The following is a 25,485-nucleotide window of genomic DNA, read 5'->3' as shown; positions in this document are numbered from 1 at the left end:
TTCATTGAGCTGTAGCCTTTCATTTATTTACATCAATATTGATAATAGTGTTATCTGCTGTTGGAATGTCAAATAATGGGATTTGATCTCCATATTACTATTTTATTATTTTGTTTTCTCTGTACAGACCACACCTATTACATGCTTGAAGGGACAGTAAAGAAATTAAAGGAAAGAACTGTTGTGGACTGATTTCCTGGGTTCTGACCAACCCACCAGGGGTGCGTTTCCTGTACAACGACATAACTCACTGGTTAACCTCCATAGTACGATGCATTGTTGTGGAAACGAACTAGCTAGTCACCAGTGTTTCCCGAACATGGTCGCATCTCCGTCGTTTGAACCACATTAGTTCAACAACTTAGGACCGTTGTTAATGACGTCACCGAGTAATAACTTCTGCTATTTAACTGATTAGGGATCTCAAAAATGCAGCTATATTGAACATGGCACCTAATGACTAATTTACTAATTTTTGTTCCCTGTCATTTCGCTTTATTTGATGTTTGATTCATCGCGTGTTCTCTCTTACGTCATACTCCGGGGTTCCCTCAGGCATTTGTGCACATGCGCACTACTCATAAACAACGCTTACAGAGGATGCACAAAAATATATAGATTAAAATGCATTTATATTTAGATAAAATTGACGATATAGACCGTACTGTGTGTTAGCTTGCAAACTGTGACCAAGAACATAATTTATTAAGCCCATATGTCTTACTAACAAGAAACGATGCTTCTAACCACAGGTCGAGAGCTGTAGTTCCAACCACGTAAGTCTGCGACGCTGTTTGCGAATGTTCGTTTGAACTATGGTGTCGGGAAACACCCAATAGTTGAACTACGTTGGTAACGATGGAACTTGCGACCATAGTTGGCTAACGATGCTTTTGGGAAACGCACCCCAGGGCGAGTGATCCTTCCTACAGTCTTTTAAAAGAACTAAATTCCAATTCCAAATTCTACATTGCCTCTTTTTTGATGGAAAAAAATATTTCCATTTAACATGTCGTATTGTTTTGAAAAGAATTGTCTAGAGAGACAAATTTTCTTTTTGAATAAAATAAGTGGTTTTGCAATTTTGAAGATATTTAAAGGCCAATATAGTTTTTAATTTAATGTTTGATTTGAAGATATTTTATTAAATTGTGGGCATTGTCATTTTTTATGGTACTTCATTTTATAATGTTTTAATTGTTTCAGAAAAATGTTCTTTACAGTCTTTTACTGTTTGTGGTGTTTTCATTGTACTATTATGAAAGGGGTATAAAGGGCTTATAATATATTTTGTTATAGTTTTATTTAATAACATCTATACATTTTATTGCAGTATTTAATGTTTGTAAAATTGAGGACAGAATTAGTCCCTATAACTCCTAGGTAAAGGATTAGATGGCATAACAATAGATCCACAAGGTAAATGTAATTGTGTAATATGCATTTTAACACAATCTGTAATCACACAAAATTGAATGAGGAGCCAGAGGAAAACACTGGGAAGCAGGAGTACAAACCCCACCCCCCACCCCACGTATTTATTGAAAAACAAATATAAATCCAGGAATAAACAAACATGGCATAACTTCCTAACAAAACAAAATCCAAGGCTTAAACAGACACGACGAAACATTAAGACCGGACGAAGAAACTGAGGGAACAAACAACTTAAATAGATTGGGTGTGGCAATTTAACATGACAGGTGATACCAAACAAGATGACGAGGGGGAAGTCCAAATATGGGCAAAAGGTGAAACCAAAACAAACTGAACAAAGGGGGAGACACATGAATGAACCAAAACAATGGAGAGTTAAATTCAATTATACCATGGTCTGTCTGAAAACTCAATTCAGATTGGCTGTGCAAAAAACGTTTGATCCTCACATAGTTTCAAGTCAGTTTAATCCAAATGATGTATTAATGCAAAAGGCACACACTTGGCTTGTTGCGATATTCACTGTTATCCGTGTTACTCGATGTTAAGCCACAACACCAGGTTCGTCACTTGTCCACCATGACACCACCCTCCATCATAGTTTTGAATTTTTATTTTATTTTTTAAAAATCACTTAGTTCAGTTAGAGAACAGACAGTATGATTATAAACTGAAAGCAGCTGCTCAATGCAGCTTACAAGTTTCATTGTTAATACAGAGAAAGACTCTGAACAGAAAGCAGGTACAAATCTGTTTCTCTCTCTCTCTTTTTATTCCAAATAAATGATATAATTCAAATAAATGCATTCTTATGCACTGCTTTATTTCTGTGATTCTCTCAAAAAGAACAGAATGAGCTGTGAATGACAAAAATAATGTCAATTTTACCCTTCCAGTCAAATAATGCACTGTAAACATCAATAACAGCTTTAATTTGTCAATGTTAGCAAATGACCATGGTTTAAGCGGGATAATCCCGGGACATGCCCGGGCCAGCCAAAAAAGAAAAGCAAGAGAGCCAAGAACACAACAATCTACCGGAGACCGCAACATCAATAGACGGCAGATTTGACGAGCGCTTGTAGGGCTCCAGTCTGCGACCAAATGGTCCAAAAAATTTTCGGCACGACCACCTCGTTTAATTCATAAGCGCTGCTATTTCGGTTTCCTAAGAGAAACATAAAATGGCAAACGAAACAAAAGAGAAAACAAAGCGGACCGTTTATCAGCTCGGATCGCAATGCAACGCAAACAGCCTTGGGAACCAAAGTTGATTTTGCGACACTGTAACTGCACAGTGCTTCGAGATCCAGAGAAAAAAATTATTTGAATTTGCCCAGAATGAATTAGGGTGGCTGAAAGATCTAGTGAGAATCATTCAAATTCTGCCCAGAATTCTGCTATAAACAGCTCTGGTGTAGGCTATGTCAGACAACCAGAAGTAACGCAAACTTAAGCATAGTCAAATGTTATTACAGTATTAATTTCAGAGTTAGTACAACCTTTTGAGAGAGAAATTCAAGCACTTTTCAATGACTTTGAAGCATTTTGCACGACCATTTTCAGCACTTTAAAGCTCTTATGATCCAATTTGAATGTTATTTTGATGGGCAAAATATACTTTGTGGTAAACAAACACTTATGTCAAATTAAAATACATAAAATCGCGATTATAACCAGTATATGGCAATAATGATCTGTATAGTTTATGCGTGTACAATTTATAGTTTATGTGAAAATTGTTTTAAAATCACCTTGGCTCCCTTCAAATTTTCAGTTCGATAATCCGGCCCTCAAATGAATCTAATTGAATTGCCCTGTTTTAGGCTGTAAGGACCTTTGAAATAACTGAAATCATGTGGCAAAGTGATAAAGACATGTAATGTGGTCAAGTGCTGCCTGAAACTATGTTCGCTGTGCCAATCAGATTCACGCATTCAACAACCCCATAGTAATTACTTTAATGCACTTAATGCAGAGTGGTTCTTTGCCTAAAATAATTGAATGCACAGCTACCCTTACTAATATAACTCAAAACAGCACAGTTAGTTGTTACTTTCATTGTACTTACTGATGTGTTTCAGTGCTGGTGAGAATTGCCTGATTAAGCTCTTCATCATCTGATGAAATGGCTGAGAAGGTCATCATAACTGACAGACAGGCACTGTAATCATCATGGCTTGTAGTCTCATGTCACGAGGTGACAAAGTTGAAGCGGAACTAAGTCCCGCTGAAGTTGTGTTCCCCCCGGGACGGTGCCACTGTAACACCGGGCGCCGGTTTCGGTGGCGTATCTGTTGCCATAACAACGTAGGCTAATGACAGATCAACATCAGGTGCGGAGGATTTACGCTGGGGTTTGTGATGAGGCTGCGTAGACAAATGGAGCATATAAAAGGAAAGTGAGCAGACAGTTGTGGCGGTTCTCCCCCGACGGAAGTTCTTTCTGTGGTGATGCTGAATTGTGGAAGCTTTTGGAGTGTGTTGTGAAGACTCGGATGCTGTGTCCCCCCATGCTAGTAAGGAGGTACCCAAATTCCCTCGCTATTTGATGAGAACTGCTTCAGTACAACTGTGGAAGGATTTATTATTGGGTGAGTGCTGGCCTTATTGCACTGAGTGAGAGAGTGGATATGCAGTGCTCGAATTGATATGTCACACAGTAACGGTTTGAAGTGAGGTTGCAGTGTGTGGGAATTATATATATTAATCGCCGTGTGCTCCCCAGCTCTTTCTTCATCCACTGTCACTGAAGAGGGATTTCAGGTGTTGAATGCGAATATTTCATCTGGGTATGTTGGGAGCCTGTGCGTTTATAACTCACTCTGTCTGTTAAATAGAGAAGTTGCCTGCAAATGCCCTCTTATGTGATGCCTGCCTGAAGGAGAGACACACATTGGATGAATTTCCCGTCTGCTTCACCGAAACACACTCCAGCCGTAAGCTTTTGTCTCTGTACTGAGGAAAAGTATGCATGTGCTCATATAACTCACTCTGTCTGTTAAATAGAGAAGTTTATGCAAATGCCCTCTTATGTGATGCCTGTCTGAAGGAGAGATACACCTTGGACGTATCCCCGTCTGCTTCACAGCAACACGCTTCAGCCGTAAGCTTTGTTTTTGCATTGAGGAAAGGCATGCATGTACTTATATACCTTACTCTGTCTGTTCAATAGAGAAGTCCCTTGTAAATGCCCCCGGGGGAGGCTCTTCCTGAAGGAGAGACATACGTTGGATTGATCTCGTCGGCTTTACAGTAGCATCTCCCCCAGCTTATGTCTTTGCAGTGAAGAGAAGGTTTGTTTACCTGGATACTTACCTGTCTGCCCAGTGAAAGACCCTCCTTGGAGATTCTGTCCCGCTCCGCGTCTAAGAAGGTATACGTACCTGGATATTCACCCGTCTGGTGGAAGATCCTCTTACTGGTCATCAGCTCCCATACCGGCCACACCTTGAATGTTCAACGGTTCGAGAAGGTTTGCTTACCTGGATACTTACCTGTCCGCCCAGTGCAAGACCCTCCTTGGAGACTCTGTCCGCTCCGCGCCTGAGAAGGTGTACGTATCTGGATAAGCATCTGTCTGTCCAAGGAAGGACGCTCCTCAGTTACGAGACCCCATCCCGCTCTACGTCTTAAGAAGTTCTGCTTACCGGGATACTTACTTGTTCGTCGGGCCAGTGGCCGACCCCCTCCTCCCCTAGTCGGTACGCTCTGGCACAAGCTGCCTCGAAGAACTCCCCGCCTTCCTTGGGTCAGAGGTTTGGCCTCTGTACCTGTTGGGGGACCCAGAAGCTCCATTAGTACTTTTAAATCAATTTTATATAATAAAATTTGTTGAACTTTATCATCTTGTCTGTCTGGTCTTTGGCACGCTCCTCAAGGTGGTCCTGGGTTCTAGGGGTGGGTGCAGTCTGGTTTGACCCCCCCCCCCCCCCCCCCCCGACCTGTGACACTCATAACTCATTGTATATGGAGCTGAAGATGTTGAAGCCTGTGCAACAGAATTCCCTGAAAAAGTGGATGGTGTAGTTGCCCATGAAGTAGAAGGCACTGCTGAACATGAGAGGGATGTAGGAGGTTGTGTAGCAACAGGCTCAGCGAGAGGTGGAGAACACAATTCAGTGGTTCTAGGGTAAGGTACTGTAGGTGTTATCTCAGTTACTGAATCAGAGTCTGTACTGTCATCTTTCTAATCCTCACCGCAAAAGGAGTCACACTGTCAAACACAAAAGATGAAAGACTCAGACAGCACATTATAATGCAAAAAAATAGATCAAGTAGTCAAAAGTATGGCATACCTCTATTCCTTTCATGACCTGAGGTACAAGGTCTTTGATTTAAACACGTTGTGAATCAGTTCTCCACTCAGCTCCTGGTCTTCACACACCTTTGGGGCAATTAATTTATTTCCACAAGGCATCATGAACTCTAATCTATGAACAAGCATAAACAGCAAAGGTCAAGCAACACGTTTGTAAAAAAAAAAGTCTTCAATGGATACTGCCTGGTAGTGACTGAGGTTAAACTACAGATGTTTTAGTAATTATAACCAAACAAAATAATGAACACCCATTTATTGACTATTACCAGTACCACTTATTGGCATATTCATTCCTTTGTAAACCATGGTCAGAGTTCTGCATGGGTCTTACACCCGCGGTAAAAATGGGTGTTTTGTAAGTTTGCTTGCCAAAAGGAATTCGAATGGGATTCATACAGTAAGTAAAATGGGAGAAACCCCACTGACGTTGTGTTAGATGTGCTGTTTACATATAATGTTGACTTTCTATCATGCAATGAAAAGCAAGATGAGAAAAGAACATCCACTAACCACAAGATAAATTTCAGTGGATTGCGAGAGACTGTGAAGGGTGTCCACTGCTGAAAAGAATGAGTAGAAGTGGAGAAACGTGTTTGCGTTCTTCAGCTACAGGTTGGTCTCAGCCTGTATCCTGATTTTTAAATGGGTGTGGGTGGAGCCAGACTAGGTTGGTCTGTGTCTTCTCTGGTTAAATCAGTTCAATTCATATTGCTTTATTGGCATGACATACTTGGGTACATATGGCCAAAGCACTGTACATAGCAGAATAAATACAAAAACACAAAACAAAAATGCATATGTGACCCTGGACCACAAAACCAGTCTTAAGTCGCTGGGGTATATTTGTAGCAATAGCCAAAAATACATTGCATGGGTCAAAATTATTGATTTTTCTTAAAATCATTAGGAAATTAAGTAAAGATCATGTTCCATGAAGATTTTTTGTAAAATTCCTACTGTAAATATATAAAAATGTAATTTTTGATTAGTAATATGCATAGTTAAGAACCTAATTTGGAGAACTTTAAAGGTGATTTTCTCAGGATTTTGATTTTTTGCACCCTCAGATTCCAGATTTTCAAATAGTTGTATCTCAGCCAAATATCGTCCTATCCTAACAAACCATATATCAATAGAAAGCTTATTTATTGAGCTTTCGTATGATGTATACATCTCAGTTTTGTAAAATTTAACCTTATGACTGGTTTTGTGGTCCAGGGTCACATATAATATACATCCATAAATAAATGAAACTAAATATATGTAAAATACATCCATGGATATGTTTATATAAACATTAATGGTTCTATTAATTTAGATGTGTTCAATATGATGTGCTATCAAAGAGGAAGTAGGTCCTTCACCAAGTAATATTTTTTAATTTGTTATTTTCATGGAGCGACTGGAACTTACATATAATTTGCTGTATTTAATTGTACAGTGAGTCACAGTGGAAGAGGAATCACCTGTAAAAGGGGCTTTTGATTTTTACAATCCCTACACATTTTTTTGTTGTCATTCTAGGATGCTAATGCCCCCTTGCTAGTAATTTTTCCAGACAAACTTTGTCTCAGCATCAAATCAATACGTGATACAGTAACATTACAGTAGTTATTTTTCTTTGCCTGCTTGCTGCCAGAATGTTTGATTTACTTGAACCAAACTGCAAAATCTAATTACTTTATCACAATATCTTTCAGTCCTGAATCCTTGTGAACCAGCTGAGGAGGTACCCATGGTAACAACAGAACTTGTCTCAAAACTTACTTGGTAGGCTGACTCCTTATTGTCATTATTTTAATTAAATGAACAGTGAGAAGCAGAAACTTAAGGAGATTCTGGCAACAACTCTTGAAGCTTCAGAAGGTCCTTCAACATCATCATCATGGAGCTTGTGCCAGTCTGCAGCCCAAGATGAATAGCAGAAAGCAAGGCCCTACCACCTGGACTACAGGTCGACCGATGTATTGGTTTTGCAGATTAATCGGCACCGATAGTTGCTTGGCAGAACTATCAGTTATCTGGCAAAATCTATGTCAATAGTTTTTCCACGTTGGGTCCGTTGCTAGAGCAGCTGAGAAGGTCCTCATTACACAGCAGCATCCTTATAGTCTTTGTTATACAGCAGGAGAGCAGCCTCTAGTGGTGGAAATCACTGACAGCACGTACAGTTTTAGACACGTGACACTGAGCACTGCACAGAGCGGGACACTCCAAAGGCGGATTTAAAACATCGATAATGAAGCGGTGTGTACATATTTTACAGAAGTGCATGTGCTCATATCATTAAGTGATTGATTTGTTGACTTGATGCTGCATTAGTGAAGATTTGGTGATCAAATAAACTCTTGTAGATCACCGCTTGAATTGAACGCAACGTGTCCGGTGTGTGTGATACCAGATGGCGAGTTCTTCTAGACTCAGAGCTGGACTTTTGCCCCGGTGTGTGAATAACATATTTTGATTAGATAATCACAAATGTTCTGGAATAGTAGCAGATACATTGTGAAAATATACAATATCCATGTATTTGTAATTTCAATACTGCAGCCTTTATGTAGATATTTAAAGATGCAGGGCTTGCAAAATCGCTAGCCCAATGACCCAGGGCTATTGTGTTTTACTGGTCTGCCCGACAGGCTATTGTAAAGTAGAGGGCTCCTGCGGGTCCTTAACCACGAGCGGTTTTAGCTGGCCGCTTCCATGAGCACTTAAAGTCACTTAAAGAAATTCTTCACTCTTACACATTTTCCAACTTCTTGTGTGTCCTGCTTGCTTGTTAGAGAGATGTGACTTAAATGTAACGTGTTACACGTAATATACGTTATTATATATAGATATTCAAGATTCAAAAATGTCCATTACAGGATTTTTCTATTTTTAAACTTCACACTTCATTCATGTAATTAAGTTAATTGAATGTTATTAATAACATTTCCTGTGAAGTAAAGATTTACTTCATTTACATAAAATGAACCTAACCCTAGCCCTAGAGACAGCCCTTCTCTTACAAAAACAACAGCTGTTAATTAAAGTTCAACAGCAGTGAAACTGCAGTACAATGAAGTACAACTGTAGATTTGCAGTATAATAAAGTATATAACTGCAGTTAAAGTTCAACAGCACTAAAACTGCAGCACAATGAAGTACAAAAACAACCTCACTGCAATTCAGTGACGCACTGTAATGCATGTGAAGATTTCAGATGCAAAAACTCCTATGTCTGTCTTTGATTTGAAGAATTAGGTAAGGACTGTATTTGTGCTGTAACAGGTGGATTTGTATCCAGAGTGGTGTGTCTGTAAGACTCAAACCTGGAGTTTACTGCTGATTAGGTTGAGTGGTAACAGTGAGTGGTCTGAAATATCAAGGGATAACAAGAAATATTAGATGTACATAGGGCTGTGCAATTAATCAAAATTCAGTTTCAATTTCTGCTTCAATGATCATGAAAATACAGTAATCGAGATGAAATGATTATTGCGTTCTGCCCCCTAACCAGTGGTGCGCTTATGCTCCTCCATAAAAGTATAGTTTCACATGCAAATCAGCAAAAATCATATAATGTGACTTTCATAAAACTGGACGTGCTTGATTTATTAATGTTTATTTGATGTTGTGTTTTTAATAGTGCGTAAGAAAACATGTGCTGTTCTGTGTTTATCCGTTAACAATCCGTTAAAGGATTGTTAGGCTGCATTAATTAGGTCAACCGGAACCGAAAACACCTCCCATAACACCTGATGCACTCGTTGCATCGTAAAAAGAATGGCATCTACGCTAATATTAGTCTGTTTCATTCTTATTCCGAGGTCACCGTAGCCACCAGATCCAGCCTGTATCCGGATCAGATGGTCACTCCAGTCCCCCGGATCCAGTCCGTACCCAGCTTAGATCGTGGATCACCACCTAGAGATGACTTCAATAGCTGTGGATGTCAACCAGATGAGCTCCAAGGCGGATCATCAATAAAGACCTCGCCAACCTTGACGGCCATCGGCGCTACACCACAGGATCCTGATGAGTTCTCTACAATCAGACATTGGTACAAACTGTTGTTTGGTCTGGCCAGAGGAGAACTGGTCCCCCGACTGAGCCTGGTTTCTCCCAAGGTTTTTTTCTCCATTTCTGTCACCTGTGGAGTTTTGGTTCCTTGCCGCTGTCGCCTCTGGCTTGCTTAGTTGGGGACATTTTCCAGCGATATCGTATACTATTTGAACTGAACTGACGATGATATCACTGAATTCATTGATGAACTGCCTTTAACTGAAAATTGATTGTTACAATAATGCGTTACTTACACACTATTGTGCTGTTTAAATACTGTGCAGTTGCTTTGACACAATCTGTATTGTAAAAGGCGCTATATAAATAAAGGTGACTTGACTTGACTTGACTGTGTTTGCACTCAGAGACGGAGCAGAACACGGACATGTACAGTTATCTTTTAGCTCAAAGTTTGCACCTAAACACTCAAATACACGCAAAAATGTTCATGTCTTTCTTTCCTGAGTCGTAAAGAAATTGTTTTTTCAAGGAAAACATTTTCAGGATTTCTCTCTATATAATGAATATGTATGGCGCCCCGAAGTTTGAACTTCCAAAATGCTGTTTAAAAATGCTGCTTTTTTTTCTTTCTTTTTTTTTTGATTAAATGAACATTTCTGATCTGAGATGAAGTCTGAGAACACTGTAATATGAAATGTGATACATATTTTTCAGTCAGAGATATTACTAAAGTGATAGATAACTTATAATCTCATTTTAGCACAGGCTATTATACTTAATACTTTATATAATAATATAATCCTTAATATAATATAATATAATACAATCCTTTACAGTCATAGATCTTTAAATCTTTATTTAAAAGATGAATACATTGTCATAAGGATCCAGTTTCAGTTAATAGTTAAACCTCTCTGCAAACACAAATTTAATTTTGATTTAAAAAACATCGTTTGAAATATTCATTTTAATTTTTTTTCAGTCCTGTAATTTGAATACCGAAATACTGGACTTTATTCTTGTTGAGAATATCACAAATGTTATTAGGCTATGTATTAGATATAAAAATATATAATTAGTATCAATAGCTTTGGACTTTTGATAGATCTGCAGTTTGTCTCTTCAATTCATCCTACGTACTAGGTACAGCTGTAAAGTATTAAACGTGTTTTATAAACTAAAATGATATTGATTTTAGCGAACAAGACTTTTATTTTGTTCTGGAGATGTGACGTCATAAGGCTGCGGCGCGCTCCTGCATCTGGGATTCAAACGGAGAAAGGTGTGTGTGCTTTTAACAACTGAAAGTGTTTAAATCAAGATAATTCGTTTAGAGAATTGCATATAAAACTGTGAAATGATTTGTTAGACAATAAAACACTGTAATGCTTTATTTAGTGACACTGTAGTCCCTATATAGTGAATATTTTTTCACAATGAATTCTGTCTAAGTAGTGTTGAAAGAAACGGATCTTTTCGAAATTCCGAGTCAACTGAATCAGTCGATTCACCAAAATGATTCACTGTTTTGAATCGCCGCACACTTACGACATCTGCTGCTCAAAACACTGGAAATGCAACGAGAACAACAGACAGCAAATGTTTTCATGAAAGTGGAATCTGATAAATGACTACTAAACTAGGGAGATAATTGAGGAACACCCAGAGTTTTAGTTTACATTTATTTTTCTTTCTACCAAACACAGAAAAACTCCTGCTGAATGAACTGAGATCCACTTGACAGACTATTATAAAGATGGTGTTTATTAAAGAGGAGAGTGAAGACATGAAGATTGAAGAAACATTCAGAGTCAAACATGAAGATACTGAGGAACAAACAGGTTGGTTTTCATGTTTCAACTCATTCATTTGAACCTTATTAAAATGTCCAGCTCTATAGCAAAAAAAAAAAAAAATTATATATATATATATATATATATATATATATATATATATATATTGTGTGTAACATTTAAACACAGTATCTATTTTTGATTAGAAAACAATGAAAGCGGTATCTGACAAAAAAAAAAAAAGATATTTTGCTTGAAGCAAACAATGACACTTTAGTAAGTTAACATTTGTTTTAACTGTAAGGGATTTTTCTGCTATCATCAAAAGTGCAATATTAAAACGTGAATGTTCATTATAATAAGCAGTAAATAGTCATATTTCAGAAACACCAGCTTGTAGCTTGTTATTGAAGATGCAGGACAGTCACCTAGTAGTGCGTTACAATAGTCCAGTCTAGACGTCATGAATGCATCAAATAACTTTACTGCATCTGAAACAGGTAACATTTTCCGTAATAGTTATTCATCTTGTATTTTAAATACGAAATGATGTTACATGTACTTTATAACTCTCCAACTCTGGAGCCAAACAATAAAATACAAACCAAAATCACTCATCGTAACCTTTGTGAGTTTAATTAGAAAATATTTCTCAATTGAATGCTGCTTTTAAATTCTCTAACGTGAAGATAAACATGGCAGATTTTGTGTTTTCTTTTTTAAAGGAGCTAGTGTTTTTATTTATAATTATATGGTAGTTGTGATAAAAGCACAACAATATATATGTTACAAATTATTGGTTTTAATTATGGCTACAATTAATGGCTAAAATTAGAAAGAAATGTGTTTAATAGAGTCAGATCATCAGCAGTATTTGTCTCAATGAGTCTGGTCTTCATTTACCATTGGCTACTTGGTGAAAAAGATGCCAATAAGCCACAGATTTTAAATGTACAATCTTTATGTTGTTTTACATTCCATTTAATGTGAAATAGTTTATTGTCAAATAGTTAGTTTTTTTAATTAATTGGCAGCACTACTCTAAGTGTTTTGATGTCTGTTGCTTTCTGCCATTAAACTGCTGTTAATTTTCATTTTTCTTATTTGACCTCAGACCTGATGGCACTGAAAGAGGAGAGTCAAGAACTCAATGAAACAGAAGAGAAAGATCAAAATGAGGAACATGATTTCAAAACTGAAGAAAAATCAGTTAGTTGCTCACAGAATAAAAAGACTTCCTCACCAGAAATAAATAAGAAACCACACACTACAAACCTTAATTCTAACATGAGAATTCAGACTGGAGAGAGACCTTACAGCTGCCAACAGTGTGGGAAGAGTTTTACAAAGAAAAATAACTTTACTGTCCACATGAGAGTTCACACTGGAGAGAAACCTTTCATCTGCAAATTTTGTGGGAAGAGTTTTACACAGAAACATTACCTTACTGTCCACATGAGAGTTCACACTGGAGAAAAGCCTTTCATCTGCAAACTGTGTGAGAAGAGTTTCACATGTAATAGAAAACTTAAGACTCACATGAGAAGTCACTATGAAGAGAATCCATTCCAGTGTGATCAATGTGGAAAGAGTTTTACTCTGAAATGTAATCTATATTGCCACATGAGAATTCACACTGGAGAGAAACCTTACTCCTGCAAACTGTGTGGGAAGAGTTTCTCACGAAGTGGAGTTCTTAAGACTCACATGAAAATTCACACTGGAGAAAAGCCTTTTACCTGCCCTCAGTGTGGAAAGAGTTTCAAGTATAAAGTAAGTCTTAAGATTCACTTGAGCATTCACACTGGAGAGAAACCTTTTACCTGTGAACAGTGTGGAAAGAGTTTCACACATAAAGTAAACCTTAAGGTTCACATGACAGTTCACACTGGAGAGAAACCGTACAAGTGTGTTCAGTGTGAGAAGAGTTTCACACGTCAAAGCAGCCTGATAAATCATGTGCAAACTCATTCTGGAAAGAAACTGACGTTTTCTTCAATGCAAGAAGAGGTTTAGAAAATTAGCAATTTCTACAATAATCTACACATGCCTTTGAAATACATACAATTGTAGTACTAAAGTACCAAAATTAATATCAAAATTACTAAAACATTGTTCAAGAGTGTACTGAGAAAAAAGGTGTGTGAAATCTAGTCAGTGTTCACACCGGAACTGAATGTGGATTACATCTGGTCACCTTCATGCATCCTTCATATCTTTTTGTTTCACCACAAGGCTTTTTTGTTTTGTTTGTGTACTTCTGAGGCCATACCAGACCAAATCTTCAAATTGTGACTATGTAGAGCAGTGTTTCTCAACTCCAGTCCTCGGGACCCACTGCTCTGCACATTTTGTATGTTTCTGAGTCTGACACACTCAGTTCAGTTCATAAATCTTTCTACTAATGAGCTGATGATCAAAATCAGGTGCCTTAAATGAGGAAGACATACAAAATGTGCAGAGCAGTGGGTCCCGAGGACTGGAGTTGAGAAACACTGATGTAGAGTATGTCACTCAATTCCATGTGTTGATCCCTGAATCAAAATATTACTAATTATAATAATACAGCATTTTTTCTGTTGCTAAATTACACAATTCGGTCATTTTTAACAATACACTGCTCACACAGTGAGTAAAACTATTCAAAAATAGCTGTACAGACAGTTCAGGGAGCCATTGTTGATCAGGAAGCTCAGAAAGCCATGGCAGATCATGGAGCTCAGGAAGCCATGGTGGATCAGACAGTTCAGGAAGCCATTGTGGATCATGGAGTTTGGAAAGCGGTGGCGGAGGGGCCCGGCCCCTACGGCTGGAGTCATAACCTGGGGGTCATTAAGAAAACATACTACACAACAAATTAAATATTTACATTAAATTCTAACAAATGACAAATGTTACAGCCACACAATACATTATGTTTATAAAATATCTATACATTCCTACATGTAAATTATTGCATACAACACCACCATATACAGTTGATCAAAATAATAGCAATGTGACTAAAAAAGTGAGTAAAGTTCAAAATCATTATAATTTTTATTTTAGAACACTGCCAATTCTATTCTAAATCAAAACAGGAAGAAAAAATGATCAAATTTGTTATTACTTTACTGAAAATGAAGAAAAATAAACATTAAGCTGTTCAAAATAGTAATGTCTGCATTTTATTTTACAAAGTCAAACATTTACTGTATAAACTGAAAACATGTTGTAGATTTAGCTTTCTTGTGAATCACTGAACTTATATTTAGTTGTATAACCAGAACTGCTTCACAGCTATGTTGCACAGAGTCAGAGTTGCACAGAAACTTCTGGCACCTGTGAACAGGTATTCCAGCCCAGAACGAGACAGTCGCTGCTTTCGAAACCGCATACTTCCTTACTATATAGGAGGCAAAAAGCAGGAGGAGAGCAAAAAGTATGTTTGAATGTTCAGTATTCATAAAAGAGTAGGCGAGAATTAGTAGGCGAGTGCACTAATTCTCACAAGGTTCGGACGAACGTATACTTAAAGTGCGTTCGAATATGCCTACTTACCTGCTATATAGTAGGAAAAAAGAGTACGTGAAGAAAGAAGTACGTTCGAAACCTCAGTATTCATAAAAGAGTAGGCGAGAAATCCCCGGATGTCCTACTGCTTCAGCCCAGATTCTGAAGTGTTCATCGAACGTGATTGGGAACCACAACGAGGGTGTTAACAAATGTATTACAAACCAAAACACGGTTCCCTGTCTCAAAATCGTATTTGTTGAACTGTATTGTAATCTGCTGATCAGCATAAGGTGTCAAGACGTTAGACAGTAACGTTAAGGTATATTTGTGATTTCGCTGTAAAACACGTTTTATTACATATAGTGACCATAGACATCTTAAAGATGATTACTAAATGTCTATTTAACAACTGACAGGAACATGTTGTAAGAGAATTAAATAAGCACATGACAACACCAAACAGAGATCTAAATGAGTGATGGACGTTATGTGAGTTTATGTGGAGTTCACTGCTGTCAACACTGCTTTAGATGAATGTAATGTAAATAAACACATGTACATATAGTAACTAAACATGAGTTATCTATTTCATTTGTCTACTGTTGATAAATTCAGGAGCATTTGTATTGGATAAAAATCCAATTAACACAACAGCTACCTCATAAATATTGTGTGGTGGAGCAGGACCTGAAAGGAAAGGTGTCAGCAGCATTTGTGGGGAAAAAAGTAAAATCTGAAACTTAAAATAAAGTTAGGTAATTTTGTTAGTTCTAATACAGAGATCTAATGACATTTGTGCTGTTAAAATGACAACTTTTGTATTGTATTTGTGCATCTTTGTATGATCTGAAATGTCTGCAGACTGGTTTGTGCAGTGAGAAAATAAAAAATCCACAGCAGCATCCTGGAAATGGTCTAGTGCCATCGATGAGACCCTCCATCACTCCACCTGCTCTTTGTCTCATCTGGACCAGATGTTGCTGTGGTCTCTTCATCCTCAGAGACCAAAGAGACAGCGAGAGCATCTAGACAAAAAACTAAAATACTAATATGTCTGAATAATGCTTTGTTCCATGTGTCTTTGTTTACGTTCATTGTCATTTTTTTATATTTTTTTACTAATTTATCCATGTTTCTGTCAGTAAATAGAATATAACTGTTTTATTAATATATGCATTAATTAATTACTTGATTGGAAAAAAACATGCTTGTTTTACTAAAAATATAATTAATTACAGGTCAGCATTTATCATTGTTATTGATCAGTGCATTTTAAGGTAATGCAACCCAAAATGAACCCAAAATGTTTCCGTTATACTGCAATCAGGGACAGCTGTTTCTTCAACATGAAAATGAACAAATTTCATCAACATCAAAATATTTATAGAAAGATTAATTGAACCTGTCGCTCATATGTTTTAAATTGTTGCGCCTGTTATAACGTCATTTGTCACATGACAATGTCAACATGGTGTAAGACGTGCAGATCACATCCATTGAGTATACTTACTGAGTGTGCGGTTTCGAACGCAGCCAGCCCCTTCAACCGAAGTAATGCTGCCCATGATGACAATCACTTCCGCTTCCTCAATTTCAAACTGAATGTCTTCACTCAGTCCCAGCAGAGGAGCCACTTCTTCAAATTTGGTTCTCCGGGTTGTTGTCAAGTACAGACACCCAGCAAACTCTCTGGTACTCAAATGAGACAACTTGTATGTGGAACCAAACGCTACCTTGTCAATGAACCTTTTCACACGTGAGTTTAAAATATTCTATCTAACCCCAAAGACTTGAGTTTTTTAGGCGACCATTATTTTAGAATGTTTCGCATTACTGTTTCCATGGTGACGCGTCATGTGACACACCGCACCCACAACAAGCATGCTCACTATATTATGAAATATCTGATATTCTGATTTCGAAATATGTGCAATTAAATGTATTTAAAAGTCCAAACACTTTTATAATTTAGCATTAGTTATTCTTTACCGGGTGATGGGCGCGCCATGTTTGTTCGCGCATGAATCCGATCTGTGGGATTTAACCAGAGGCGGACAGAGTACACCGTTTCATTACTTGAGTAAAAGTACAGATACCCCTTGCTAAATTTTACTCAAGAACAAGTAAAAGTACTACAGTCAGATGTCTACTTAAGTAAAAGTACTTGAGTATCAAGAGGACAAGAGTACATTTTCTAAATATTGCATTACTACTGCCACAGTGCTTACATTTATGTACAGAAATGTCCTACATGAAGTTATGAAAAATGTTAATGTTAATAACTTGGAGAATGTAAAAGGAATTGAAAGTCAAGAAAAAAATCAAGTCCTTTTCATCTTTTTACGATGTTGCTTTATTACAGCTGCATAGAATTATTGTTGAATGTAAAGGTTTAAAAAATAAAAAATAAACATTTTCCTTACCAAGCTGTAGGACTGTGTCATTGCCAGTCCAGGAGGTTTTGAACCTTGGAACGAGAATGGCTGCTGCAGTTAGCTCTGGCTCTGACGTCATGCTCTCAAACAGCTTCCTCAAACCTTCAAGAAGAGCATCAACAAGTGGCTTGCAAAATCTGAGTGACGGTCTGGACTTTTCAAGCTTGGTTGTGAGGGTGATTATTGTCGGGAGCAGCCAGCCCATCTGAATGTTGACTTCTCCTTGTAGTATGTTCAAGGACTTCGCAACTGGACTCATGATGGTGACATATTCCCCTAAAAAGACTATGTCAGCTGGACTGTACCTAATAGAAACAGAAGAAAATAAATAAACATATTTCAACAAAATGTTAGAACCACTGTGCAATGCTGGACATTTATTTATTTGTCTATGTACCTACAGCAGATAATGTGGTAAGCATTACTCTAACAAAATAAGAACACAATTATACATTACATAAGCTACTTACATTGGAACATTGAGTGCAGAACAGCCCATTCTCACAGACCCCTCTCCTTGGTCTCTAATGATTCTGACCACACGTTCCACGGCCCTGAAAGAGGAGCTCCATTGAGTTGAATTAGGCTGTACCAAGTGAAACTTACAGTGTTCGTCAATAAGCTCTGCATTTTGAGGAAACCTTGATGCTTTATTCCAGAGTGCCGGACACTTAGAAAAGGCTGATCTAGACAATTTCTTGTAAGCTTCTGTCTTATTAGCCCGATCAACATTGACTGTATAAACTAAATTTAGTAAGTGGCATGCACACCGATGGTGTTTCGGCAGCGGATACTAAGGCCCATCATCTTCCTCCAGAATGGCTTCCACATCCATGAATTCCACCTCCTCTTCATCATCAAATGCATCACAATCATCTCCTACTTCTTCGATTGTGCCTTCTGCAACTAACTCTTCATTGTTATTTTCGTACTGCTGACCAAAGACACGGAATGCCTTGACAAAATTCGACCCGTTGTCTGTAGTAGATCTAACAACCTTTAGACTTATTTCATACTCTGCATGAATGTCGGTCAAAACAGCTGCCAAGGCATTGAATGTGTGGGAGCCCTTTAGTTGACATCAAGCAAGGGCAGCTGAACAACGTTCAAAACTGCAAGAATTGATCCAGTGGGCAGTTACACCTATAAAGCTCCTTTTCCTGGCTGTCCAACAGTCAGTAGTGGTGGCAATGTATGGTACCTTTTTGATTTTGTTCTTGAGATTTTCTTTAATTTTAGATGTAGCTGAATCAATATTGCGCCACACAGGTGTGCAGGACATGACAGCACTACTCGGTTGTAATTCTATAATAAGGTCTTGGAAGGATGGTTTCTCAACCAGGGAGAAGGACTGGAGACCTTGAATGATGAAGCGGAGGATAGCCCGATCAACTGTCTTGAGACACCTGCTTGGTCTCCAGCAGCTTCAGTTGCTTTGCCTTGAAGCCTGTTCCACCTTCTGATGGCCTCTTGCAGGCTGTTGAAGTCAGTTGACAGTATTCCTCCAGATGTGTCTTATGTCTTCTCTGTAAAACACAGTATAATATTTCAGTTTACACTATAATAAACTAATAAATAGAAAAGATACTCATCATGATGTAGTCTACATAGCATAATTTTCCAATGGCTCCAGACTAACTATTTAAATTTACTGGTGCAACTAACTTTAATTTATGCAGACCAGGAGCTTCTGACATTCTAACAAGTACTGCAATATTAGGTCAGGAAAATATAAGACTTTGGGTAGCATATCTCTCATGTATTTAAATACAATTGTAGGAAACAGCCATTTTTTATGGTATAACAAGACAGGTATAAGTACACTCAAGAGCGTTTTCTTGGCTGGAGATTCAGGCTTGGTGGCCATTTTGACCCGGGGATTTAGGAACGGCGGTAATCTTGGTCAGGGATTTAGGCTTGCCGGCCTTTGAGCCGGGAACTCAGGAACAGAGGCCGTCTCGGCCGGGAACTCAGGAACGACAGCCCAGACTTGGCTTGACTCAGAACCTTGACTTGATTCAGGAAACACAGCTGTAACTTGACCTGTCTTGGAACCTTGACTTGATTCTGGATGTTCAGCTTTGTCTTGTCTTGACTCAGGAAGTGCTGCTGTGACTTGACTTGGTTCTGAAGGAACAGCTGCGACTTAGCCCGTCGCATGAATTTCAGTTGCAATGTGACTTGACTTAGCAGGAACAACATCTGTGACGTGATTTTACTGTTCAGGAACAGCTGTGACTTGACCTTGAGGGAACAACTGTAATTTGACTTGATGAAGAAACAGCTGTGACTTGACTTGACTCCGAGGGAACATCTTTGACTTGATTTGGCTTTGAAGGAACCGCTGTGACTTGACGTTGAAACAGCTGTGACTTGACTTGAAGTTGAAGAAACTGCCGTGACTTGACCCAATGTTGAAAATACTGCTGTGACTTCACTTGACTCTGAGGGAACATCTTTGACTTGATTTGGCTTTGAAGAAACAGCTGTGACTAGACTTAACCTTGCTGGAACAGCTGCGACTTGACTTGACTCAGGAGGTGCTGCTGTGTCTTTGCTTGACTCAGGATGCGAAGCTGCGTCTTTGCTTAACTCAGAATGCAAAGCTGTGGCCTGGCTTGACTTGGGATGCGAAACTGTGTCTTGACTTGACTCAGAAAGTGAGGCTGCGTCTTGACTTGACTCAGGAAGTGAAGCTGTGTCTTGACCCGTCACGTGAACCTCAGCTGCCATGTGACTTGACTTAGCAGGGACAACATCAGCTGTAACTTGACTTGACTGTGCAGGAACAGCATCTGTGAGGGCGGCCATGATGCGTGCAGACTCTGGCGTTGCAGCCATCTTGCGGGTAGACTCTGGCGTTGCAGCCATCTTGCGGGCAGACTGGCGTTGCAGCCTGTTGTGCTGAGTGCTTGGCAGCGGTTTGTGGTACTGGACTGAGGGAGACTATGGAGCTTTGGGAAATGATCAGGAATTTAGGGAGTTCGGGACATGGCAGGCAGTCTGAGCTGTTGGAGCGGTATATGGCGGTTCTTGGCTTCGGGTGAGCTGGTGCGATGTGCTGTGCTTCTGAGGGGGCTGGACGATGCATCTGACTAGCATTCTCTATTTATTATATCTCGAAATTAGAGCAGTTTAAACAGAGAGATCATAATGGATAGTATCTTTGTCCAGCCCCAAAAGAAAACACGATGCCGATAGAGACGTCGGGCCAGCTCACCTGATGGTATAGCTCAATGAAATCCACCACATACTGTTCCAACTCCTGACCACCCTGCCGTAAACTCCACAGTCTTTCTTCAGCCGTCATGTTTTGGCGCCGTCTTCTGTTAGTTTTGTGGGTTGACACGGAGCCAGAGTGAAAACTAGAAGAGTTGGACGTAAATCCACAAACGTGTTTATTTATAAAGAACAGGGAATCCAGGTAAACTCAAATAACATAACTTCAAGACGACACAATGAAACTGAGGGACAAACGACTTATAAAGGGTGACTGATGACAAGGACAGGTGTACACACTAATCAGGAAGAAACCAACTACAGCAGAACAACAGGAGGAGACAAAGGGAGAAACCAAATCAGAACAATGACAAAGACCAGAAACACAAGGAGACATGTAACAAACAGTAAGTGGGTTTCTAATTTATTTTGAATATAATTTTTCAAGAAATTACCTTTGTATTAATGCCTAGCTTATTAACCCATTAATATCTCTTTAAGTAATCAAATAAATACATAAACATGACAAAATACATAAATAATCAAAATACTACATCTACTACATGTAGATGATGCTTATTTTGTTATTATTATTATTATTATTATTTTTTTTTTTTTTAATTGGGAGGGGAGACTGACAGACCATCCTCCACAAACACATGACACTTAAAGGAGAGGAACCTAATCAACAGGTAATCCGAGCATAATCATGTTAAAATACTATAAACTAATTTAAATATATATATTTTTTATAAATTATTTATAATACCTAGGTAGGCTATCTTTACTTTTATACTTTTCATAACTAAGAAATAAAATGAATACAAAAACATGAAAGTACATTTCAGTCAAGTCAGTTACACTTCTATACACTAAATCTTTGTTTCTGATGTAATTATTTTCGATGATGGAAAAAATACCACGTTCTTATTCACGCACCGGACAGGAAGCCCGAGCATTTCCTTTCTACTTCAAATCTGCTCATCATCACACAAGGCTGACAGAATCACAGAATCAGAAGAATAGTTGAGAGAATTAAAAGGTAAGCATGGTGAACTGTAATGGAAATTGTTTAATCTTGAATATCTATTAACGTATATTACATGTAACACGTTACATTTAAGTCACATCTCTCTAAAAGCAGGACACACAAGAAATTGGATAATGTTTAAGAGTGAAGAATTTCTTTAAGTGACTTTATGGTCTCAGGGGGATGGTATAACAAGACTGAGCAAGCTTTGAGAATAGCCAGACATTGAAGGTTTAGCAATGATGCTATGGGGGATGACTAAGGAATTTTGTTATCTTGAAATCTATACCTTTGACTATAAAAACCGAGCTGAGAGACTGCCTCTCATCTCTTTGCTCACAGACTCAAGCTGTGTGTAAACCAGATCATTCTCTGCAGAGAAATAAAGACTAGACAAAGACAAAAACCGGTTTGGTCTTTCATTTCAGTCTTATTTTATTTTACTTTTGAAAGTTTTAACGTTTTATTCTCAGGTCACTTTATTTTAATATTACCACAAAGCGTGTTAGCACTTTCTGTTAGCTAGCAAAGACAAGCTTCAGCGCCACATTATCTCCGTGTTTAAAAAAAAAAAATCAAAGACAGTATTTAATGTGTAGTTCTCTAGTGGACAATTTATTTATGTTTGTGTGTTTTCTCACAGTTGGATAGATAACGAGCCCCACGCATTTTTGTTGGAAGGCTCATCACCATCCTCTGCAACTGTCTAAACAGTCACTCATGTCAGAAGCCTAATCTACAGGTAACGTTAATGCAAACACACCCATTTTGAAGTAATGTAAACTTTTTAAACATCTTTAAGAACAGTTTGGTTGGATTTAACTGGCATTAACATGTGATGCTTAAAGCAGTGGCGGTTCTAGACAAATTTGACTAGGGGGGCCAAGAAGGGGCCAGTGTTTAACCAGAGGGGCACATTAAAAAATAACAAACAAGTGATATTTAAAGATTATAAACTTTATTTTACTTTAAAATCATACAAACATTTTAGGTATGCTCATATTGACCGTTCACTGTTAATCGACAGTAAGAAGTACTATAAGTTAAACGGTTTAATTGTTTTTTTACGTTTGCTGCATGGTGAAAGAAAAAAAATAATGTTTACTCACGGGCGTGTGTCGACACGTGCAGTGCGGCTGTTTAGACATATTTTGATGAGTAAGCACCTGCTTTACCTTCTCTTAGTTTGTGTAACTCATGTAGTAGCCTATGTGCTGCACGATAGCAATGGCGATGTTGCGTTATCAGAGAGTGAATCCATGAATAAATGAATTCAAATTCTGAATTAATTATAGTCTTAAAAGTGCGCGCTCCCCTTACAATCACTGGAAAGCTGTCACTCATACATTACTGTAGTTCATCGCAATCTCTCAAAGTTAATAAAAGGTAATAAAATCACATTTACACAGTACAATTAATCTCTTATTTACATCATGTCTACACTTTCTTTGTTTTAATGAGAGAGTTCTCAGAGGTGTAGAATTTCAGCAGAACTAAACCGGCACTTGATCATGAACTAACAACATCTGTATATTTTTATTAACTAACGTTAACAAAGATTTTACAAAGCCATTTACAAACTTGATTTAATTATCAGTGTGAAAAACAAAAGTAACACGGTTATGTGCAAGAACAACAAGTCACTCACGAAATGAAATTGTTTTGCTTACCTTCGACTCTTGCAACAGGAGAAATAAATCGTAGCTCCTCTATCCAAGAGTAGTTTGTGTGCGCCGCTCTAATTTACCCATTTAAGTAGAACGATGCGTCGCATTAGTTCCGCTTTTGGCGCTCTTGTGTAAAACCATAATTAATTAATTTTTTTTATTTGGTCAGTAGGGGGGGCCACAGGGGTGGCCAAGGACATGTCTACAGGGGCACGGGCCTCCCTTGGCCTCCGTGTAGAACCGCCACTGGCTTAAAGTACTTAGGAGCTGCAGTGTATAACCCTGCTAAAAAAATTTTTATTTTTTATTGAATAAGGTCACTAGCTGATGACCATAAAAATTTAATCGTCAGTAACATAAATTTATGTTATTAGGAATGCGCAAGTTTTTCGAAAATGAGGTAAAGTAGTTGGTTTTTAAATGATATCCCTGATGAAAAAACTGGTTTTAGCTGGTCATAGCTGGTCAGCAGGCTGGTTTTAGAGGGGTTTTGGCCACCAGCTAAAACCAGCTACTTCCAGCTTAAATCAGCTAAGACCAGCCAACCAGCCTAGGTTGGTTTTAGCAGTTTTTTTGGGGGGCACTCACGGTTGTTGCTTGAATCTGCACGCTCAAGCTGTGGTGACGTTTGAACACATCACTGCATACGCGTATTGACATTTACATTTATTCATTTAGCAGACACTTTTATCCAAAGCGACTTACAATTGGGTATACAACAAGTGATTCATCCTAAGGAGGCAGATCAACATAGGAAGTGCTCAAAAATACCATATATCAGGCGTTGTTAGAAGAGTGCAGGCTAGAAAAGGAAGATCAAGAAAGAGATAAGAGCAATTTTTTTTATTTTTAATTATTGAGTCAAATAGTGTTGAAAAAGATGGGTTTTCAGCAGTCGCTTGACTGTTAAGGAGTCTGCATTCCAGATAGGGGTGGGAAGATCATTCCACCAGGCAGGAACGTTAAACGAGAATGTTCTAGAAAGTGATTTCATGCCTCTCTGTGGTGGTACAATGAGGCGTCTTTCACTAGAGGATCTCATACTTATGGAGGGAGTGTAGATTCGAAGTAGTGAATGGATATATGCCAGCATCAGTGTCTTGAATTTGATGCGAGCTGTAACCGGTAGCCAGTGCAGTGATATGAAGAGAGGTGTGACATGGGCCTTTTTGGGCTCATTGAAGACCAGTCGTGCTACTGCATTCTGAATCATTTGTAGAGGTCTGATTGTACATGCTGAAAGACCGGCTAAAAGAGCATTGCAGTAGTCCAGCCTGGAAATGACCAGTGCCTGGACAAGGAGTTGTGTAGCATGCTCTGTTAGGAAGGGCCCAATCTTTCTGATGTTGTACAATGCAAACCTGCAAGATCAAGCAGTTTTAGCAATGTGATCTTTAAAAGTCAATTGGTCATCAAAAATTACACCCAGGTTTCTGGCTGAGGTCGATGGGGTAATTGTTGATGAACCTAACTGGATGGAGAAGTCATATTGTAAAGATGGAGTGGCAGGAAAGATAAGGAGTTCCGTCTTTGCTAGATTGAGCTGTAGATGGTGTTTCTTTATCCATGCAGAGATATCCGTCAGGCAGCCTGAGATCCGCGCAGCTACAGATTGATCATCTGGTTCGAATGAAAGATAGAGCTGTGTGTCATCAGCATAGCAATGGTAGGAGAAGCCATGTGCCTGTATGATGGGGCCCAGAGATGTAGTGTATATGGATTTTTATTATATGACATACATTTGACAGTAATATTTTTTATATATTTAGTATTACTAATCTGGTTTTCTGACGTACATCAGCCCTGTTTATAACAGAGAATTTTGGCCAGAATTTGAAAGATTCTCACTAGATCTCGCAGCAACCTTATTCATTGTGTGGCATTTTCAAATGCTCCTCACTGGATCTCGCAGCAGTAACAGTGTTGCAAAATCAACATTGGCTCCCGAATAAAGCTGTTCTGCGTTTGTGAAAGTTTTTTTGCGTTGCAGTCCAAGCTGATAATTGGTTAACACTGGGCAGTTCAAACGCATCGTGTTAGTTTCACTTTCGTTTCGCTTGCCGTTTTATGTTTCTTATCT

General features: G+C 38.4%; 1 pseudogene; it reads left to right on the top strand.

Annotated features, from left to right (window-relative positions):
* Window positions 1–11,350: 11,350 nt before the first annotated feature.
* The window catches only part of LOC141323394 (uncharacterized), a 72,666-nt pseudogene continuing 58,531 nt past the window's right edge, over window positions 11,351–25,485 (top strand).

This window comes from Garra rufa, chromosome 1 (genome assembly GCF_049309525.1).
Source record: "Garra rufa chromosome 1, GarRuf1.0, whole genome shotgun sequence".
NCBI classification, from domain to species: Eukaryota; Metazoa; Chordata; class Actinopteri; order Cypriniformes; family Cyprinidae; genus Garra; species Garra rufa.
Note: the sequence above shows the minus strand (reverse complement) of the source record. Positions and strands in the feature narration are given on the sequence as shown.